The sequence below is a fragment of the Cetorhinus maximus genome, chromosome 4, assembly GCF_964194155.1.
Source record: "Cetorhinus maximus chromosome 4, sCetMax3.hap1.1, whole genome shotgun sequence".
Taxonomy (NCBI): domain Eukaryota; kingdom Metazoa; phylum Chordata; class Chondrichthyes; order Lamniformes; family Cetorhinidae; genus Cetorhinus; species Cetorhinus maximus.
Genome location: NC_135882.1, coordinates 169,254,548 through 169,264,034, shown reverse-complemented (window position 1 = coordinate 169,264,034; position 9,487 = coordinate 169,254,548).

The window sequence follows — 9,487 nt, the reverse complement described above, 5'->3', positions numbered from 1 at the left end:
ACCAAGCAAAAGTGCGCAATGATGTCAGGACGCTCACCTGATGTCACCTTGCATGATTTTATGCCTGATCAGGTGGGCCAATTTAATTGAAAATTGATTACATTAAGTTTCATGAAATAATTATAATTTTAGAACATAAAACATTTTATTTATCTGGGCTATGTTTGAGCTCATTTAATGGGCAACCACAAGAATTCCCAGCTATTATGAACCACATTATGAGATTTATTTACTTCACAAAAATGTTAGGCGGCATAGCAGATGCCTTGTGAATTTTATCTGTCAAGGTACTGTGTAGATTTTCCACAACTCCCGCCAACCCTGTAATCCCACCAACCCTGATTCAAGCGGTGATTATTAACTGCTGGACATGAGGCAGCAGAATGCTTTACAACATAGATAGAGGTTCAATTTTTCAACATGATATAATGCTTGATCTCAGTTACACTCTCTTCTGCTACTAGAAGCCTCCTGTTGATGGAAAATTGAGAGTGAGCTTAACTAACCCATGGAATGGGAAGAAAGCAAGATTCACAATTTTATACATGAATTTAAAAAAAGACACATATAAACTTTTGCATATGTAGGATGGGCAGCAAGGTGCTCTAGCAGAGCATGAACCTGGGAGACTGTGGTGTTTGGTTTTTTTTTTAAACTCTTGCATAACTGCTCCAGTTCCAACATACAGTTCAGCCAGACTGGCCTTGGATTTTAACGGCTCTTCTGCAAAAGAATTCTGTCATATAACATGTGTGGTGAGCAACTTGTAAGTAGTTTTGTTGAAGTAGTTCAGGTACAAAAGATCCAGAACCATCCAGTATGACATGAGACTACAGCACAGTGAAACAGCTATCAACTATTATACTAATTTTCTTAGTCTAGAGACATGATGTTATGGTCCCCATAGAAACTGCTAATTTTCAGAAAAATATTTGAATTTCCAGTGGCTTACTAGAAGGATCACACATCAAGATTTCATGTTTTAAGACTTTTACTGCAATAAACAAACTAAAAGCAACAATGACAAAACACTATTTCAATAGACAACTTGTACTCTAAACTATGGAAAAGATCCCCCATTTAACATCTAAAAACGACCGAAAATCTCCCTCCATTACGCTTTACTCTGTCCCTTAACTAAACACTCTATTCTCCCAGAACCAGTTCAAAGCATGAGTTCTGAGGGTTTGCTTTTCTTTTCCTTTCCCAACCGTGATACTTCTAATCCCAGAACTGACTTTCATGGTGAGGAATGAATTGGAGATTCATTCCTCTAGCCAAAGTTGGGAGAATCTTTCAGCCTTGCTTATATCCACATGAACTCTTGTTTTTTAAATCTAAATGCGAGCTCCAACCTGCATTCTGCATGGTGAGCCATAAAGACTTTCTGTCTCTATCTCCCCTCTCTCTAGGATTCTTGTGCTTTTTTTTGGGAAAACCTGCAACCCAATCTGACAATAGCCACCCATGGACTTTTCCCCTCTTAAAGCCCATTTCCGTGACAAAGTGAATCATATGGGCCTTGTATCCAGGTAGAAATGCTAATTTCCTACCCTCTAGACCCCACGCCTCAACAACTTCATTCTATTTTGTAATTAAATATACTATTTAAAGTACAACTGTTTACAAAACCAACACCTCCCCAGGACCCGTCAGCACAGCTGCCCTGATCATTGCTTAAAGGTGTGAATATCTTGCACCTTCTTCCCGGTAAACCAACCCTTTTATCTTTAACTGCCAAGCCACTGAGCTTGTTGTCAGGCAGAATGAAGAGGTCACATGACCCCCTTCATTCATCCATTTTACCCTGAAGTGACAGTCCTGAAAGACAACAATCTTATAACCCTTGTATTTGTAACAATATTGTAAAACAGCCCTCTTCCCAGTTAGACTCCTAGAGCGCTGCTGAAAAATTTGCCAAGCATAGGCATATGGTCAGCACCAGTTAGAAATAAGGCAGATTCAAAATAGTGCAAACAAAAAAAATGTCTGAGGGTATATGAAAGAACAGAACAAATAACAAACAATTCTTATAATGATTTTAATTTTCCCATTCTCTCAATAGAATACAGTACATAACAATGCTCAGATAATACAAATAACTTCACTTCAAAAGTACATAACTGGCTCAACACACTAAGGACATCCTGAGATTGTGGAAGGCACAAATGGAAATCTATCTTTCTTACATATATCAATGAAAACAATACAAACACTTATGTCAATAAGGCATTAAAAGAAATCAAAACTGTAAAAAAATGTATTTTTTTTGCTGGGAATGAACTTTTGCTGAATCAAAGGGTGCCTGCTTCAAGTCACATGACTCAAGATTGGCCTTGTTTCTGGGAGTTTGTAACAGAGATTACAAGAGCAACAGAGTTTCATTCTCATCCTTGTGGAACCACACACCCCATTGTAAGACCACATTATAATCAGGAAACTGGAATGCAAGCAGAAGAATTGGTTCCCCAGCCAGGGTAATAACAAAAACAGAAACATTGAAACTCATGATACCTGAAGGGGTGCTAATAGTTACCATTTCACTGCTAAGGGGAGTGGCCAGAGGCATAGAAACTGCTTGTGAACTGCATTTGACTCACTAATGGGCCACATCACGTGACCCCATGCTTGTAGCTTCTTGGACAGTTTTAATATTACATTTCTAGCCTCCCAGATCAGTCGGTTGGTTTCTTTCAACATGAAGAGAACAACAGCAGGGCTTCCGCCTGACCAAGCAGCCGGCCAACATCTCCCAACTCCTTGAAGCCTATTTTATTTTAAAAGCATCCGACCATAGCTTGCTAAGCAGTCTAGGCACAGGAACCACATTAGGCTGCACCTTCATTTGCTTTCTAGGACATTAGTGCTGCTGTCTCTAACCAGGAAGTCATCTGAACTAAACTCTGCCATGAAGGAAACACCCTCTGGACTTTGACTTTCCGGACTCTGAAAATCACATCTAACATTCATTGCTGTGGTTCTTTTACTGTTGTTGTCCACAGTTGTAAAAACTCCCTTGTTTCTATCCCCTACCACCCTATCCTGGATTTGAATGTGAAATAAACTAACCTTTTGAGATAATCATAAAAAGAGTTTGCTACATGTTATTTATAAAGTTGGACCACACAAACTGAGGGTTTGGGGAAACACACCACAACCTACTTTAAAAATAATTCAAAATACCTCTTCTTACAGTGAGAGGACAAAGGCATTCAGTTTGCCTCGCTCTAACAGCACCACTGTATGTACAGAATCTTTTGCTTTCTTTTCCATGTTGTAATATTTTTCTAGTTCTAGCTGCCCAGTTTCCACATGCTCTAGTTCAGTTACGTTGATTCAAAAATATATTGCTGTCCAATAGGCAGCAAAGGAAAGATAGTCATTCTACCTAATGGCCTGCTAGCTTTCTGCACATCACAGACACATCATTTCCAAAATTTTGTCTAGTCGTTCACTGCTCATTTTTGACATATGCTTTCATCAATCTTTCGCCAGCTTTCGTTCTCGATACATTTTCCCCTCTCAATTACCTCTTAACCCTGCACAACTTCGTGGATGAATTGGAAGGATTTTTGGCCAGTTTGAAAATGAAGAATTTGCAGAACATGTGATTTTGCAGCAGGCTTCACATCGTGAATTAGAAGGATCCCATGTTACTGTCAACAAATCGGAGGTAGGGAAGCAATTCAAGCGAGCGAATCCACAGAAAGCATACAGCCCAGGTCAGATCAGCAGAAAAATTCTTAAGGATCGTGCTCATCAATTGGCAGTTCCTTTCTGGTCTTTCAGAAATTGTATGATATGCATACTGTTCCTTGCCATTGAAAAATCAGCCATCACTGCTCCAGTTGCTAAGAAGTGGCAGCCTGTTGAGCTAAATGATTATTGACTAGTTGCTCTTACATCGCTAGCCATGAAGTGTTTCGAGTGCATTGTTTCAAAGCATCTTTTAAGATCCTGTTGTTCAACATATTGATCAGCCACATTTTGCTTACCAACTTCAAGTCTGTTGGACTATGCTGTTCTGGCCTCCAACAACAGGGACAGATTAGGCAACTATGCTTGCGCCACCTTTGTTGATTTCCTTTCAACTTTTAATACCATACTTATTCAAGCTTACTGAGAAATTGAAAAAACTATGATGCTAATCCTACTCTACTTTGGATCAGTGATTTCCTTCACAACAGGGCCCAACAGGTGTTAGTCTCTGGGATCTATTCAGAGCCCATGTTAACAAATACCAGATCTCCTTAGAATTGTGTACTCTCACCTTTGCTGTTCATCCTCTACATGCTGTTCATCCTCTACATGAATGATTGTCAATCAGAGCATGACGACATAACAATTCTGAACTATGCTGATGATATGGCACTCCTGGGTCTCATCAAGAATAATAAAGTAAACTAGAAGGAACTTGGGAGAAGTTAGTAAAATAATGCAAAAACAATTCTCTTGAAAATTGAATGAAAACATGTCAAGAGAACTGGTGATAGACTTTAAGAAGAAAATGTTATTGCTCCATAAATATTCAAGATGTGAGCAATGAAATAGTCATCAGCTAAAATTATCTAAGTATTAAAGTTGAACTGGGGGGGGGGGGGGCAGTGGAGAAATAGTGTAGAGATGTTGCAGCCACAGAACATACACAATTATACTACCTCAAAGTTAAAATCCTTTCAAACCGATCCTACAATCATGAAACTCTTCTACACGGCTGCAATGGATGTTTCTTCTAGTATTGTCTTAGGAAAGTAAACTCTTTAAGGGTGAGATTACTGAACCAGGAAGGGTATTTGATGAGCTAATTTTTCCTTGACAAAATCTGTTGAGAATTTTTACAAAAGTAGAGTGTTATGAATAGTGAAAAAAATCACCCTTTGTATTCATATTAGAAATACTGTGCTTGTATTTAGGAAAAAGGCTACAAACCCTTTAGATGGATGGCAAATTAGTTCCTGAGCTCGTTTATGCCCTTCTCTAACAACTTTTAATAGGAGTTTGATGAATGCCTGCCTGATTATTTTAAGTGCTGGAATAGTTTGTATATATATTCTAATCAAAGGTAGACTTTTGTGATAGAGGAATTTTCTTTCATTGTTACTATTCATTTATATGGACAATAAACTGAAATTGAATTTATTTATTTTATTTCATTGAGAACTATTACAAATATTAGACCAGCATATCCCTTGGCTGTACTCCACAATTTCAGCAGTCATATGTACATGCATGATTTTTTGTAACTCTCCATAGTTCAAGTCATTCATATCTTCAGGAAACTGCACACAAAATACTAGTCTTTCCACTTTCTTGCTTGCTTCAGTGTGTATCAATTTTAGGTACACTCTAATACACACATTTCTGAAGTCCAGTAGGAGAATAACTGCACAAATTTTTATTTTAAATTAGTTTATTTCAGTGGTTCATATGAAACAATATAGATTTTGGCTATAAAAAACCCAGAAAATGCTAGAAAAACGATGGTCAGATAGCATCTGTGGAGAGGGAAACAGTTAACGTTTCAAATCCATGTGATCTTCAGAGCTTCCAGACTTTTGTTATTAGAACTAAAAATGCATTAGAATTTACATTAAATCTTGCTAGATTACAATCCCATTACATGGAAAGAAAGACTTGCACTTGTATATAGCATGTTTAACACAAGGATGCCCCAAAGCACTGCATAGTTTAATGAAGTACTTTAGAAGAATACAATTGTTTCATACATTACAATTGTGGCTAATGTAGGAAACATAGCAGGCAATTTGCACACAAACCCCTGTAAACTAGTGTTATGATAAGCAGATAATCTGTATTGTGAAGCCTGGGTGAGTTGCTGCAGTGCATCTTGTACACGCTACACCATGGCAGCAGTGTGTGTGTGTCGATGGAAGAAGAATGTTGAAGGCGGTGGATGGGGCACCAATCAAGCAGGCTTCTTGGTCATGGATGGTGTCAAGCTTCTTGAGTGTTGTTGGAGCTGCACTCATCCAGGCAAGTGGAGAGTGTTTCATCACATCCTGACTTGTGCCTTGTAGATGGTAGACAGGCTTTGGGAAGTCAGATGGTGAGTTACTTGCTGCAGGATTCCCAACCTCCAACCTGCTCTTGTAGCCACAGTATTTATATGGTTGGTCTAGTTGTTTCTGGTCAATGGTAACCCCCTAGGATGTTGATAGTGGGAGATTCAACAATGGTAATGCCATCAATTGTTACTTGCCACTTATCAGCCTAAGCCCGAAAATTGTCCAAGTCTTGCTGCAGATGGAAATTGATTGCTTTAGTATTAGTGTCACAAATAAATGGTGGACCATTGCGCAGTGAACATCCCCACTTCTGACCTTATGATGGAAGGAAGATCATTGATGACACAGCCAAAACATTTGGGTCTAGGACATTAGCCTGAGGAACTCATGCAGGGAGGTCCTAGGAATCAAATGATTAACCTCCAAGAACCACCTGTGCTAGGTATGACTCTAACCAGTGGTGTTTTCTCCCGATTTCCACCGACTCCAGTTTTGTTTGGGCTCCTTGATGGCACACTTGGTCAAATGCTGCCTTGATGTCAAGGGCAGTCACTCTCACCTCACCACATTTGGACAAAGACTGTATTGAGGTCAGAGTGTGAGTAGCCCTGGTGGAACCCAAAGTGAGCAGGTTATTGCTGACTCAGTGCCACTTGATAACATTGTCAAAGACATTTTCCATCACTTTGCTGATTAAGAGTACACTGGTGGGGCAGTAATTCACCAGGTTGAATTAAAAATTAAAAAAAAATTAATTCATGGGATGTGGGCTTCGCTAGCTGGGCCAGCATTTATTGCCCCTAAAAGGTGGTGGTGAGCTGCCTTCTTGAACCGCTGCAGTCCATGTGGTGTAGGTACACCCAAAGTGCTGTTAGGGAGTTCCAGGATTTTGACCCAGCAACAATGAAGGAACTGCTTTTTATTTCCAAGTCAGGATGGTGAATGACTTAATGGGAACACCGCCACCTGGAAGTTCCCCTCCATCTGCTGCCCTTGTTCTTCTAGATGGTAGCGGTTGTGGGTTTGGAAGGTGCTGTTGAAGGAGCCTTGGTGAATTTCTGCAATGCATCTTGCAGATGGTACACACTGCTGCTACTGTATGGTACTGGAGGGAGCAGTCTTTGTCCTGGGCAGTGTCAAGCTTCTTGAGTGTTTTAGGAGCTGCACTCATCCAAGCAAGTGGGGCTATTCCCTCACACTCCTGACTTGTGCCTTGTGGACAGGCTTTGGGGAGTCAGGAGGCAAGGTACTTATTACAGGATTCCTAGCCTCTGACCTGCTCTTGTAGCCACAGTATTTATATGGCTCGTCCAGTTCAGTTTCTGGTCAATGGTAACCCCCAGAATGTTGATATTGGGGGATTCAGTGATGGTAATGCCATTGAGCATCAAGAAGCAACGGTTGGATTCTCTTGTTGGAGATGGTCATTGCCTGACACTGTGTGGCACAAATGTTACTTGCCACTTGTCAGCCCAAGCCTGGATATTGTCCAGGTCTTGCTCGTCAACCCAACCCTGGATATTGTCCAGGTCTTGTTGCGTTTGGACATGGACTGCTTCAGTGTCTCAGGAGTCGCGAATGGTGCTGAACATTATGCAATCATCAGCGAACATCCCCACTTCTGACCTTATGACAGAAGGGAGGTCATTGATGAAGCAGCTGACGATTGGTCTGAGGACACTACCCTGAGGAACTCCTGCAGTGATGTTCTGGAACAGAGATGACTGACCTCCAACAACTGCAACCATCTTCCTCTGTGCAAGGTATGACTCCTACCAGCAGAGAGAGTTTTCCCCAATTCTCAGTGACTCCAGTTTTGCTAGGGCTCCTTGATGCCACACCTGGTCAAATGCAGCCTTGATGTCAAGGGCTGTCGCTTTCACATCACGAGTTCATTTGTCCTGCTTTTTGTAGACAGGACATACCTGGGCAATCTTTCCACATTGCCAGGTAAATGCCAGTGTCATGGCTGTACTATAACAGTTTGGCTCCAGGTGTAGCTAGTTCTGGAACACAAGTCTTCAGTACTATTGTCAGAATGTTGTCAGGGCACATAGCATTTGCAGTATCCAGTGCCTTCAGCAGATTTTTGAAATCACATGGATTGTACTGAATTGGTTGAAGACTGGTATCTGTGATGCTGGGGATCTCATGAGGAAGCCATGATGGATCATCCACTCGGTACTTCTAGCTGCAAATGCTTCAGCCTTATCTTTTGCACTGATGTGCTGGACTCCCCCCATCATTGAGACTGGGATTTTTGTGGAGCCTCTTCCTCCAGTTAGTGGTTAATTGTCCACCACCACTCATGACTGGATAAGGCAGGGCTGCAGAGTTTAGGTCTGATCCGTTGGTTGTGGGATCGCTTAGCTGTCTATCAGATGCTTTCACTGTCTGGCATGCAGGTAGTCCTGTGTTGTAGCTTCACCAGGTTGACACCTCATTTTAGGTATGCTTGGTGCTGCTCCTGACATGCCCTCCTGCACTTTTCATTGAACCAGAGTTGATCCCCCAGCTTGATGGTAATGGTAAAATGGGAGAATATGCTGGGCCATGAAGTTACAGATCGTGGTTGAATACAATTCTGCTGCTGACGGCCCACAGTGCCTCATGGACACGCAGTTGAGTTCTAGACCTGTTCAAAATCTATCCGATTTAGTAGAGGGAACTACATGCTCCCGAGTCTCCAATAGTCAGTCGAGATCGTAACGTGGCCCACTTACTCGTGAGAAGTGACATACATTCACACAGGGACCAGTTCTCTGCAAATAAAAGGAATATTTTTTAAGCTTTGCATTTTATTTGAATGTCCTGGGAGCTAGGGGTTCCCACTGTTTTTTCCATGGCAACACGTCAGCCAGAATCAACTTGCCAACTAAACAGCCTTTTGTTTGTCCTGATGAGTGAAAGACAAAAAGCTCCAGCAACATGCTTCACTCTTCTGCCAAATTCAAGATAAATACTGGGGAGAATTCCACTGTTCTTCCTAGAACTAATGCTATGGAATCTATTAAACCCACCTGAAAAGGCAGATGGGCCTCAGTCAACACCTCATCCAAATGAGGACAGTGCAGCACTGCCTCAGTACTACACTGGAGTATCAGCCGAGCTTTCTGTGCTGGAATCTGGAACAGGACTTGAACCTGCAAGCTTCCAACTCAAAAGCTGGAGTACTGCTAACTTAGTCTCCTTTCTCAATTTTATGGTTTCTGAACAAAATCAAATGATAAAATGGAGGCAAAGAGCAAACTTTATAAGACCTTCACATGTTTTTGGGTGACAGGGCAAGGGACGAGAACAAAACCTTTTAAATTGAGGTACAAAAAGCATGCTAAAACCACCCAATAAAATTGTAAAATGTGTCATTTTCTCTGGGAAGGCCCAGCTTAATTTTAAAACAAGTTTGCACAATTGAATTAAAAGCAAAGCACTGCGGATGCTGGAAATCTGAAACAAAAACA